Raw genomic sequence first — 12,149 nt, forward strand, 5'->3', positions numbered from 1 at the left:
ATCACGACTATTGGAGTTAAAAAGAAGACTTAAGTTCAAATAACTTAATGAATAGTTAAGTTCAATAGTAAAAAAAAAATAAAAAAAAATCATCACCTGCACCTATTATAATAAGTAGTATGAAGTGATAATATTCAAAGTAAATTTTATGATCTTGTAGTATACAAGATTTTTTTTTTAAGTTTAATGGGTTTTTTTTAACCAACAAATAAATTTAAAAATAAATACTTTTGTCCCCATAACATAGGGTTTACCAGGACCACACACACAGATGCCTTGATGCTACAATTACCAATCATATATTTATCAAATCAACCAGAGCAAGTACACATAAACACCCACAGACATATAGGCTACACACTACTAGTCTTTTTTCCCTACATTCTTATAGCATTGCCTGTTTGTTACAGCATGTGGATTATTTTGTTCTTCACTGGGAAGAAACAGGTCTGAAGGGATAAAATATGTTTTCATTTCTGTTAAACATAATATCTGCACTGTAAAATCCAATAGCTTTCCTGACTCACATATACTTAGTAAACTTTACTCAGTAATATAAAATACATACTTCTTACTAGGTTTTGTTGAGTTACAGTCAATTGCATGGTGAAAATAACAAGTTACTCAATCGTTTGAGTCACGATTACTTGAAATAAGCAAGTAACAACAAAGGATGCAATGACGTTACTAAACCAGTGAGAGGCAGCAGTGAATTAAAGCATGCCTAATTTGCAGAAAAAACAAAGAAGAAGAAGTGGCACTTGTGAGAGCATGCGCAATAGATTCTGTGCGTATTTCATTTTCGGCGCCAATTTTGCAGATGTGGAAAGACTTTGACAGACGACCTACATTTTTATCTGGACCTTCGCTACGTTTTTGGAATAATAATAAGGTGAGTAATCAAGCATGCGACTTTTGTGTGAATGTTTTTTTTTTTACTGTCTGTCGCTCATTTTTACTGATTTCCTTAATGTCTAACGTTACCAAATAATTGAGATAAGGCCTGTTTTGTTTTGTTTTTTTTGTTTTTTTTGCGCATAAAACTATCAGGTACCATAACAGTTCCTGGAATGCCTGAAAAGCAATTTATTTGTCCCAAATGTAAGAATTATGGTTTTCTATTTTACCATTTTCACTGATGCATTCTCCTCTATTGGCATTGGTTCAATTATTAAGGTTCCAAATCTGGTGAAATGGCGCACATCTACAGTTAAATGTAATGAAGTATGTGATGCTTTTTGACAGAATGTGATTTCACAACAGCATTAAGCTATTATTATTTTAAATTGAGTAAATTCAGATTGTAATGAAAGCACTGTAAAAGTGATTTTTAAAAAATGTTTATGCTGACTTTTTTTTTTACTCAACTGCTTTATCACTGCATCAAAGATGGACCAGACCTTCTCAATGCAAAGACGTGAAGTTGTGGATGCAGATGGAGCAGTGGCCAGCTCTTTTTACAGAGAGACAAGTAAGTACTTATTCATACCCTTTTCCACCATTATAAACCACATTCTGTTTAGGTTTGGCTTTAGAATTGGCCTGTTGGCCTGACCATGCATTGAAAGATATTTTTTATAAAGATAAGAAAAATCAATTATTAATTACTAATAATTGTTCATTGAAAGATTTCCACGCTGTCCCATGCCTTTTTTTTTTGCCTGTGTTGTAGGTGTTTGCAGAGTTTAACAGGATAGTCCCCACAGATCTGCAGACTGCAGAGTAACTTTTATGGTGCTGTGGATCGCTACACACCATGCTTTGTCACAATCTTCAAGTCTTCAAGAAGCATTGGAGAGAAATTAGATGAGCTTATGCAGCAAATGAATACAGGGGTGAGTTTACTGCAGCCTTAATTTTGTATTAATATTCTGAGTTTATCATGGTTTTGCTTACAATCTATCTAGCTGTTGTCTAAAGTGTTGTAGGGTAGTAGTACTTATACTATGGCAAGTGTCAAAATGATTAATGACTTTGACCTTTGACCTTTTGACAGGTTGAACTTCCGGTGACCTTTATGATTGATGGGTTGAACTTCCTTTATGAGGTCATGGGATTAACCTTTGGCCTTCCTACCTATCGATCATGTGGTTTGACAGTTGCTTTTGCCCCGGTGACCTAGCTAGTCCTAAATCATAGTTTTGACGGTTAGTTTTTGACCTTATTAACCTTTTTAGCCCTAAATCATAGTTTTGACGGTTGTTTGAACTTTGTCCCAGTTATGTGTGTGCGTGTGTGGTTATATGGCTTGTGCCTGTGCCTGCAGTTATTTCATATATGTGACATTCAGTTATTTCACATTTATATATAAAACATTCTATAATTTATATAACCTAAAACAATTAAAGGTTGAAAAAACATTTAGTTATTTCACATTCATATGTAAAACATCCTTTATATAATATAAATGATCATGCTAAAGTTCTTTTTAAAAGTGTATAACATAAATTATATAATCTAAAGCAATTTAACTAAGGTTGAAAACATTCTGCTCTTTTTTAAAATTATATAATGAAATACTTATAAAATCTACATAATGTTGCATATCACACTAGCAATAGTTTGAAAAAACATGCTGTTCTTTTAAAAGCTTACTAAAACCAATTGGTTTAGATGAATAAAATCATCTTACCTTATTTTAGAAAGTTGAAGTATACCATTGATGTCCACAAAAATGCAATGTATGAATGGATTCAAAATTGTTTTACACAACTGAATTCACATAGTCATTCCTGAATGACCTCACACTGTCTCAAAACATAAGGAGCGCGCGCGTGTCTGTGTGTCTGTGTGTCTATGCGCGCGTCCTCTTCCTACGAGCTCTGACCCCCCTCCTTACAGTGTAACTGTCAAGTGAATCTCACACTAACAAAAGTTGAAAACATGCCTTTAAAAGTATAATATAAATATCTTATTGATCCAATTGTTTTAGTTTTAGATGAATAAAAAATGACTGAGTTAAAATTAACTCATCAATGTCCATACCATTCATGTCCACAAAAATAATTAAACTAAAGTTGAAAAACATACCTTTAAAAGTGTATAATATAAAATAAAATATCTTGCTAAAGTTGAAAAACATACCGTTCCTTAAAAGTATAATATAAATATCTTATTGATCCAACTATTTTAGTTTTAGATGAATAAAAAATGACTGAGTTAAAATTAACACATCAATGTCCATACCACTGATGCCCACAAAAATAATTAAACTAAAGTTGATAAACATACCTTTAAAACTGTATAAATGTAATGGTTATAAAATAATTTTACTAAGGTTGAAAAAATATTCAGTTATTTTAAAAGAATATAACATAAAAAGCTTACTAAAACCAATTGTTTTAGTTAAAAGTAAATAAAATCATCTTACCTTATTTTAGAGAGAAAGTTGAAGAAGTGGCTCCTAACACATCATTGTCCATTGATGTCCACAAAAAATGCAATGTATGAATGGATTCAAAATTGTTTTACACAACTGAATTCATATAGTCATTCCTGAATGTCTCTCAAAGCACCGTCTCAAAACATAGGGAGGCGCGCGGTATGTGTGTCAAAAAGTAAAACACACGTGTCTGTGTGTGTGTGTGTGTGTGTCTGTGTGTGTGTGTGTGTGTGTGTGTGTGTGTGTGTGCGCGCCCCTTCACATGTGAGCTTTGACCCCTCTCCTTCGCATACCAGAGCACAGTGAAAGTGAGGAAGGGGTTTCCTAATATCACACTCACAAAAGTTGAAAAACATACTGTTCCTTAAAAGTGTATAAATAAAATGGTTATATAAATATACTGAAACCAATTATTTTAGATGAATAAATAAAATTCATCTTACATGTTTAGAGTTACAACTCTTGAACTTACATGTTCAAGAAGCTGTTGAGAGCTATAAATCACAGAGTGGTTCTCTCTCACACCAGCGTCTCTGACTCAGAGGGGTGTATTCAGTGATGGGATGAGACATTTTGAATGGTGTGTTAAACTTATAATCCTAAATGTTTAAATGACATCTTTTAAAAATAAAAGATGTTTTAAATAAATTATTAAAAGTCTTAATAAAAACAAATATTTTACAACGATGGTCTGTGGAAAAATTTGACTTGAACAAAGTATTTTTATTTATTTATCATGGGTATGTCAAATCACTTGAAAATTGAAGCGTCACAAGTCATCTCACGCCTGTGAAATATTCAGTAATTTCTTAAGTTGTATCTGTGAGAAAATGACAACCACATAGGCCTATCTTCAGAGAGAGCAACCATGAAAACATTTAGAAACTGGGAATCTTCCAGAAATAAGGTCCTTCCGATCAGCGCTGAGAAAGAAGTTACTGGACAATAATGATAGCTTCAGAATATCGGATGACAGATGAGTCTCTGTGCATCGTGTCAGAGCGTATGTCATGTTAGTCTGCTAACGCCTTTACAGAGCCAAAAGTTTTGTACACACAAAATTTATTTCAAATCATAATCGTAAAAGTTTACATTAGATATTTTAAAAGATTGTTTAAATTATATCTTTAAAGTTTGAATACATACTCATCTTCTATTTATCTTTTAGAAGACTTATGTATGATATAAATTATTTTGTTTAACGGTGACCTAAAGTATAATTGTTATTAAACAATGTCTGTTCAAAACTTTAGGTGGTCGTCTTAAATCTAATTTATATGAAAAAGATTCAATCAGCATATTTTTTTCCATGCTGGGTTTCAATTTTTATGGTGGGGGCTTTCCATAGCTATCCCGTACACCTAAAAACGACCATCACAGAAAACTACATTAAAAATGAAATAAATAAATCATTTTATAAAATGTAAACAAAGTTTTAGCTAAATAAAAACACCTTACATTTCCAGAGAGGTGAAGTAGTTCTTTATGCAATGATAAAAACGATCCAAAAAAGCAAATAGTTTAAGTTGTCATAAACAGAACAAAACAAAACAAATCCTTCAGTGATAAACTACAGTGTGAACTGAAGCTTCAGGATATAGGGCGACAGAACAGATGAGTCTCGGCGGACAATGTCGCAGTAAATCTAGTCTGCTAACGCCTTTCCAGAGTACATCCAGAGTTTACACTAATTTCATTTAAAAGCATAACCTTAAAAGTTTAAATCAAATCTTTAAAATCATATCTTCTTAGAAGATTTATGTATTATTGTTACTAGCAGCGTCTGTCCAAAAACTTTAGATTGTTACATACAACATACAACATGAAACATGTTGTCAAGGTTTGTCACAATGTTTTTTAAGAAATCCTAGGACTTCACATTGCTCTTATTTAGTCAAAGTTGTATCATTTGGAAAATCAAAGTAAAAATCATACATCGTCTTAATTCAGAGTATAAGTATAAGATCGTATAAGATCATTTTTACTCGTATCTCCCGAACTAGGGTGAAACCCTTTACTGAGAATATACCACCGGTCATCTACTCAAAATATATGTAGAAGTTTCAAATGTTAGCATTTGTTGATGGTGGCCGCATGAACAGACTTTGGGGAGAGCTATAGCAGAAAGCATGCCCTTTGACCTCCTCGATTTTGGAGGCTTTTTTGTTAAAGATTTCTCCCATCTAGCGGTTCTCCCATCTACTCGCTTTTTCAACTTTGGTAAATGTGTCAAGAAGCTATGACAACGTGTCTTCCGATAGCGCTTCATCGAGTTTAATTGTACATGTTCTACCGTTATGCCGTCTATATAATGATTTACACAACCAAGCTCGTCATTTAGACCGTGCCTTTGACTTACCCGTCGAGAAGAACGCAGGCAACTTCCCTTTCAAAGTGTTTCCACCTGGGAAAAGCTATGCCGATATTTATTTACATACCGATAAATAAAATTTTTGCTTTTTGGCGACGACCAGTGCAGCCTTTCAAATGTGCCTGGGGCAGTATCAACACCTCCCATATGGTCTAGCGGTTAGGATTCCTGGTTTTCATCCAGGCTGCCCCGGGTTCGACTCCCGGTATGGGAAGACAATTTTTTTACATCGCCAACAAAATTCAAGTTATTCAAGTTCATCAATAATCATTTTTAGTTATGCATAGTCTTAGAGGCCTACACGAACTGCAGAAACAAGCAGTTTCTTGAAGATTCGGTACTGAATCATTTTCACAAATACAATTATTGAATTCAGAAAATTTCCCTATGGAATATTTACTTTATCTATCATAATTTCAATTTAGTACGTCATCATTTAAACTTTTCATCTCATAATTATGACGCATAGTCATAATTTTTATTTCAACTTTTTAATTCAGAATTACAATTTTTGTCAATTACGCCTTTTTAATGTAATAATTCAAACCTTTTTAAGTCATCATTTGGTTTTTGACTATAGTAGTGCTGATGATGAAATGTGTCGAGTTAGGCTAGCACTTTTTGTACCTCTCTGGTCTTTTTCAAGATGGCGGAACGACACGGAAGCTTCCTTGGACATACCCGCCCCATGTAAATAAAGATAAGAAATGATCTGATTTTAAGAAAGATCATTTTACACCCATGAGGACATATTTTATGAATACAGACAATGATTTTAGCTAATAAAATACAAATTTTCAACCCGAGCGAATCTACACATGAGAGGCCTTCAGAAGTCATAACTTCAGCGGCTTAGGCCCATTGGTGTAGGTATTTGTAAAAATCAAATACTCTATTACACTTTTTAAAGTTAGAATAAAAAGACCTGTAGTGTTGTCTGACACAAGGCCATTAACTTGTTTTATAAATGTACTTTGCTTATTTCTACAAATATCAACCTGATAAATGAAAATCAGAAAAAAGAAAAAACAGTGTTTTAAAATACAACTAAACCATGATAATGTTTAGTTTAGATGTTGATGACTCAGGCATAGTGCAACCAGATTTCTCTAACATCTCACTCACAACGCAAAATGTTGTAAATAAACATTTTCAAACTGTAATTTAACCATATTTTATTAATATTATGTTGATTTAAAGTTTTTGTTATTAACTAATACCTTTATCTTTTAACATCCGGCACAAAATGAAAGAGATGAATTATTTGAAAAAAGGAATATTCACAATCTACACTATACAGTTAGATTTTCTCCTACTTAGTATCTGTGGGTGTATTTTTACACACTCTTGTAAAGACTATGGACTAACTTTAAAAAACAAAACAAAATTTGTGAAAAAACACATACACATCATTTCTTAACTAAGCAACTGTTTCTTAAATTATCAGACACTCACCGCACCGATGTTAACATCACCATATATTGTGTTTTCTACCATAATTGTAGTAACTATTGTCCCACCATTCTTCTGGGCAATTGTGAAGTTAAGCTGATTAGGGTTCTGAATTAATGGCTGTCCGAATGATGTAGTATTATTATGCTGTCGTTGTGGAAGGTTGTTAGGCTGTTGATTTGTCATGTTTCCAGAATGTGTTTGAACGCTCAGCGTTTGAATGTCACCATCTGTTAAAACATTAACAATTAAATACACAACCAGAACCATGTAAACATTATAGTAAAGCTTATTGAAGATTGAGAACCATATTGACTACTAACAAAGTAAATTATAAATCTTTTCCTACGTTTGATATTCTTTTTTCTGATTTTTTTCACTATGGACTTGATCCTTTTTAATGCTGTTTTCTCTCCATATTTATTCTGTAGTTCCTCTACTGTGTCTTCCAACCTCCCTGTTGTTCTTCTCCAACTGTGTTAACCAAAGACAAACAGTTAGAAGAATAAAATGTATGTACAATAGCAAAAATAAAGTTAACATAAAATAAACACATTCATACACCAGTTCAAAGTCAATGAAGCGGCTGATGCTGCAGTGTTAGAGCACATGCTGGCCGGTGAACAGACGCACAGCAAGTTAAACCAGAGTTAAAACAATAGTCTATGTTAGGCCAATAACAATAATAGTCTATGTTAGGACAATACTATCTGATAATAGCTGATAACGGTCAAAGTGTGAGATAAGGTGCAAGTAGCTAAACTAAACATTTCATATTTGACAGAAATGTTTTGAGAAATGTTAAACAATGACAAAAATAATCAAACTAATCAACTTTTTTCTAATTTCTTTTTTTCTAAATTGTGATTTAATGTGAGAGGAGAAGAAACACATAACGTGTACATGAATGAATGTGTACAATTTAATAAACATATTTACCTAACATCCATAGCCTTCAGTAAATTAAGGCTAAGTTCCTTTTTGTGGACAAAGTGAACTTTGGAGCGCTTAAAATTATCATTTGGAACTCTTTTATCAAAAAATATGTTGATAATGATTAGTTATGCCAAATGATAGTTTGGCATGCATGGGATTGTTTGTCCATAGGCTAGTGAGAGAGAAATACATTCTACAATGATATAAAAAATATGTCTTCAATAAATGCCTATTTGTTTTTATTCTATTCTTTAATCCACGCATAAAATAGGTTTTTTAGTTTTTTTACAATTCAACCTCTGGATACTGCGTCACTCCCACACATTGCATCGTAAGCGCATAATATCACCTGCTCAAGTACTTCTTGATGAGTTTCTTCTGTATTAAACAGCGAATTTTCTCAGTCAGATCGTCGCAAGATCTCAGGAATCCTCTCACACTGCTCGTGTTCACGCGCTCCATCGCTGCACTTGTGTGTATGACTGAACGATTCAAACTTCCATAAAGCGTGCCAAAACAGCAACGCGGAGATCAGGGGCGTAGCAACCTTTATAAAAGTGGGGGGGACAAAAGCTGTATGGTGATGATACCCCCTATGTTGGGTGGACGGACCTATGTCCTTCTAGGGGGGTTCGGGGGCATGCTCCCCCGGAAGATTTTTTTTTGCATTTTAAGGTTAAATGCATCAATCTGCTGCACTTTGAGAGCTCAAAATTAAGAGCTTTAAGAGCTCAAAATTAAGAGCTTTAACCGGATTCAACCCATGAACTATGCACATTGAACAAAGAAAAAGCATTGACTTGTACCTAAAGAGGGCTCAAACATCTTTTTAGTTATGATAGCCTATAGACTATCAGTCTACATTACATTATCACTGGTGTTTTAGAATGCCAAACAGTTATTAGGAATAATTATACAAATCATTATCATATTATTATATGACGTAAAATCATAGCCTATAAATGTCTATACTTTATAAATGAAAATGAATATTTCAAAAGTATATTTTATATTACACTATAGTATAGGGAAATTACAATACTTTTGTCCTAATTTCTTCACTTGCAAGAAATAAACACTTGAGTGGTTTTTAACGCCAGATCACCAGCTGATCGGTGAGCAAAGTGCGCACTTTTCTTTATATCACGCAGCACAAACAGACTGGCTAATTAGTTAAAGTCTTGTTCTGTTTTAGAAAGGAACAAACAACAAAGCCATATCACGGTTTCAATTTTAGTTTGTTGGCAAAATATAACGCTAGAGACCTTTATGTTAGGCTATAAATTTGACATCTCATATGTGTTGGGAAAATGGAGAAGAGCGAGTTCGGCAAAAGGCGGATTCGAACTCGGGTCGAACGCGTCAAAAGCTGCTTTCAAGCACCTCACGATCATTGTCATCATCAGACAGCCAAAAAACTGATCATGATGCTTTTTTTGTGTGCAAATAAATTATTGTTAACATAATGTGTTTGTGTGTTTGTAAAAAGGATGTAATCGTCCTCTGCTTTTTTTCTGGGGTGCATTTTACTCCAGACGGCCAAACAGCAAAGGGACTAAACGAACGAAAATTCGCAAGAGCAACAAGAGATTTGAAGCTCATGCAGACACACCCAAGAGATGATTCGCGCTGTGATTGGCTGAATGTTAGTTCACTCAAGTCTAAGTAACAAATCAGAGAACACGGGCGGAAATATTGACGCTGGGTCAAAATAAATGCGGGGGACAGAATCCCGTGTTTCTAAAAGTGCGGGGGACGTGTCCCCCCCGTCCCCCCCGGTTGCTACGCCCCTGGCGGAGATGTGACGTCACGTGTAGAGCGGGCGTTCGTAAAAAGCACATTTTTGCATTTCTTCTGAAACACCCTGTTTTGAAATTGTTTAACAATTTTTAACATCACCATTCTCAATCTATTGTAGCCTGTCTATTTTCCTTACACTTTTAACACTTATCGAATTGCCGAGTGTGAATGTAATGTTTTGTATGGCGTTTTCTTTACACTTTCCCCCCGGATATCATATTTGTTATATATCTCTTTGGTCATATACGACAGTATTCGCATGAATTGGCTTGATTTGATAAAATCTTCACGTGAGACATTTACATTATATTATTATATCATCCTAGTTTTTAAATAATGCTAAAATGTATATGTTAACCCTTTATGCGGATATGCCGCACAAGGTTCTCTGTTCTCTGGTTCTATGTTTTTAAAAATAAAGACAAGGATGTCTCTTTCTCAAAATCTGTGCATACAAAGCTACTTTTGTCTCATTGTTTGAAGAAAAACTAAAATGAAATACATCCTACTTTCTAAATGTGTGTTACAGAACTTATGTTGAACAATTCACCCATGTAATGTTTAATCAGATTTTGTAACTGGATTGAGTGAAAATAATAAACTTCTCTCCTAATAATCCCCTTACATTGAATTGGCTCTATCACTCTCTCAACTCTCTCCACCTATAGCTGGTGTGTGGTGAGCGCACTGGCGCCGTTGTACTGTGGCTGCCGTCGCATCATCCAAGTGGATGCTGCACACTGGTGGTGGTTGAGGAGAGATCCCCTGATATGATTGTAAAGCGCTTTGGGTGTACAGTAGTACATATGAAAGCGCTATATAAATGCCCGATTCTATTCTATTCTTCTATTCTATTCTTCTCTCTGGAGGACTTGGATAGGACTTGGACCCAGGACTTGTTGTTTATGCAGGACCTAGTTATTTATGGCTTTCCTGATGACAACCCCTATTCAGCCCCTCCAGCGGGGTGGGTGGACCCCAGCCTGATAAATATTTCAGAACATTGCACGCTCTACTCTAGCTCTACTAGCCTCGGACTGCTGCGCCACTGCAACAAAAGTTGAAAGTCCTGTTTGTCTGAGCCTGACGCAAACTTCTGACCCACAAACTTCCGAGCATTAACGCACGATTGCACCGCAAGGGAGATTCCAGGAACATTCCAGGAGATTCAGGAGACTCGTCGAAAAGCTGAAAAAATGGCGACGCAAAACCTGATGGAGAACGACTCCCCGTCCAGTTCTGGCGATACGGGGTACAATTATACGGGGTACATAATTATTATATGTGTGTGAGTGTGCCACGGGCAAAGAGTGTCGTTTAAGAGCTGCGCTGGACTCTATGTATAAAGATCATTTTAGAGGCCAAATGGTTGGCTTGATGCACAGGATCATCGACGCTGCGTGTGATATGAAAAAAGATTGTGCGCAGGATACCAAACGTGTGACAAATCTCAAAAATGAAATGGACGTCGTAAGAGGCTTGACAAAGCCATGGCCTGATGTAACACCCATGTTTTTTAACGGCAAAGAGCAGAACGGCGTAATCCTCAGAAAAGTTCTGGATGTGTTGGGTGGATGTTGCGACGAATTCGAAATCACAGAAATTCTCGCTATATGGACATTTGTAACGGATCTCTGTGTGTCACTGGTGTCAAAAAATGCAAAAACTGACGTTGGTGAATTAGTTGAAAGTCTGGTCAACTATACCCTGGAGCAAAACATGATAGCCTGCAGAGATTTTCTATTCTGGTTAGACCATCTGTAAATGTCTTTCACTCAAATTTCTTCTTCAATGTATGAAAGTATAATGTTGAAATAAAAAAATTACAAAAAGACATGCGGTCATGTCTGAGCTCATAAAAATAGTATTATAATAATAATATTTAGAGTAATATTTAGAATATTTCAATATTTACATATTTACATTTACATTTACATTTATTCATTTAGCTGACGCTTTTATACAAAGCGACTTACAATTGCTATATATGTCAGAGGTCGCACGCCTCTGGAGCAACTAGGGGTTAAGTGTCTTGCTCAGGGACACATTGGTGTCTCACAGTGGATTCGAACCCGGGTCTCTCACACCAAAGGCATGTGTCTTATCCATTGCGCCACCACCACCACCACAACATATTTGTTTTGTGCATTTTAATTACCGTATTTCCGAGGCGGCAATACAGTTGTATCATATCAAATGATACAACTG

General features: G+C 35.0%; 1 long non-coding RNA gene across 1 annotated transcript; it reads left to right on the forward strand.

Moving 5' to 3' along the window:
• Nucleotides 1-796: 796 nt before the first annotated feature.
• LOC309475565 lies at nucleotides 797-1,796 on the forward strand. Its single transcript, XR_014197729.1, has 3 exons — nucleotides 797-892; nucleotides 1,390-1,471; nucleotides 1,673-1,796. It is a non-coding gene; the product is annotated as an uncharacterized lncRNA (long non-coding RNA).
• Nucleotides 1,797-12,149: the final 10,353 nt, after the last annotated feature.

The sequence above is a fragment of the Leuciscus leuciscus genome, assembly GCF_965113295.1.
Source record: "Leuciscus leuciscus genome assembly, chromosome: 15".
In the NCBI taxonomy this organism is placed as follows: Eukaryota; Metazoa; Chordata; class Actinopteri; order Cypriniformes; family Leuciscidae; genus Leuciscus; species Leuciscus leuciscus.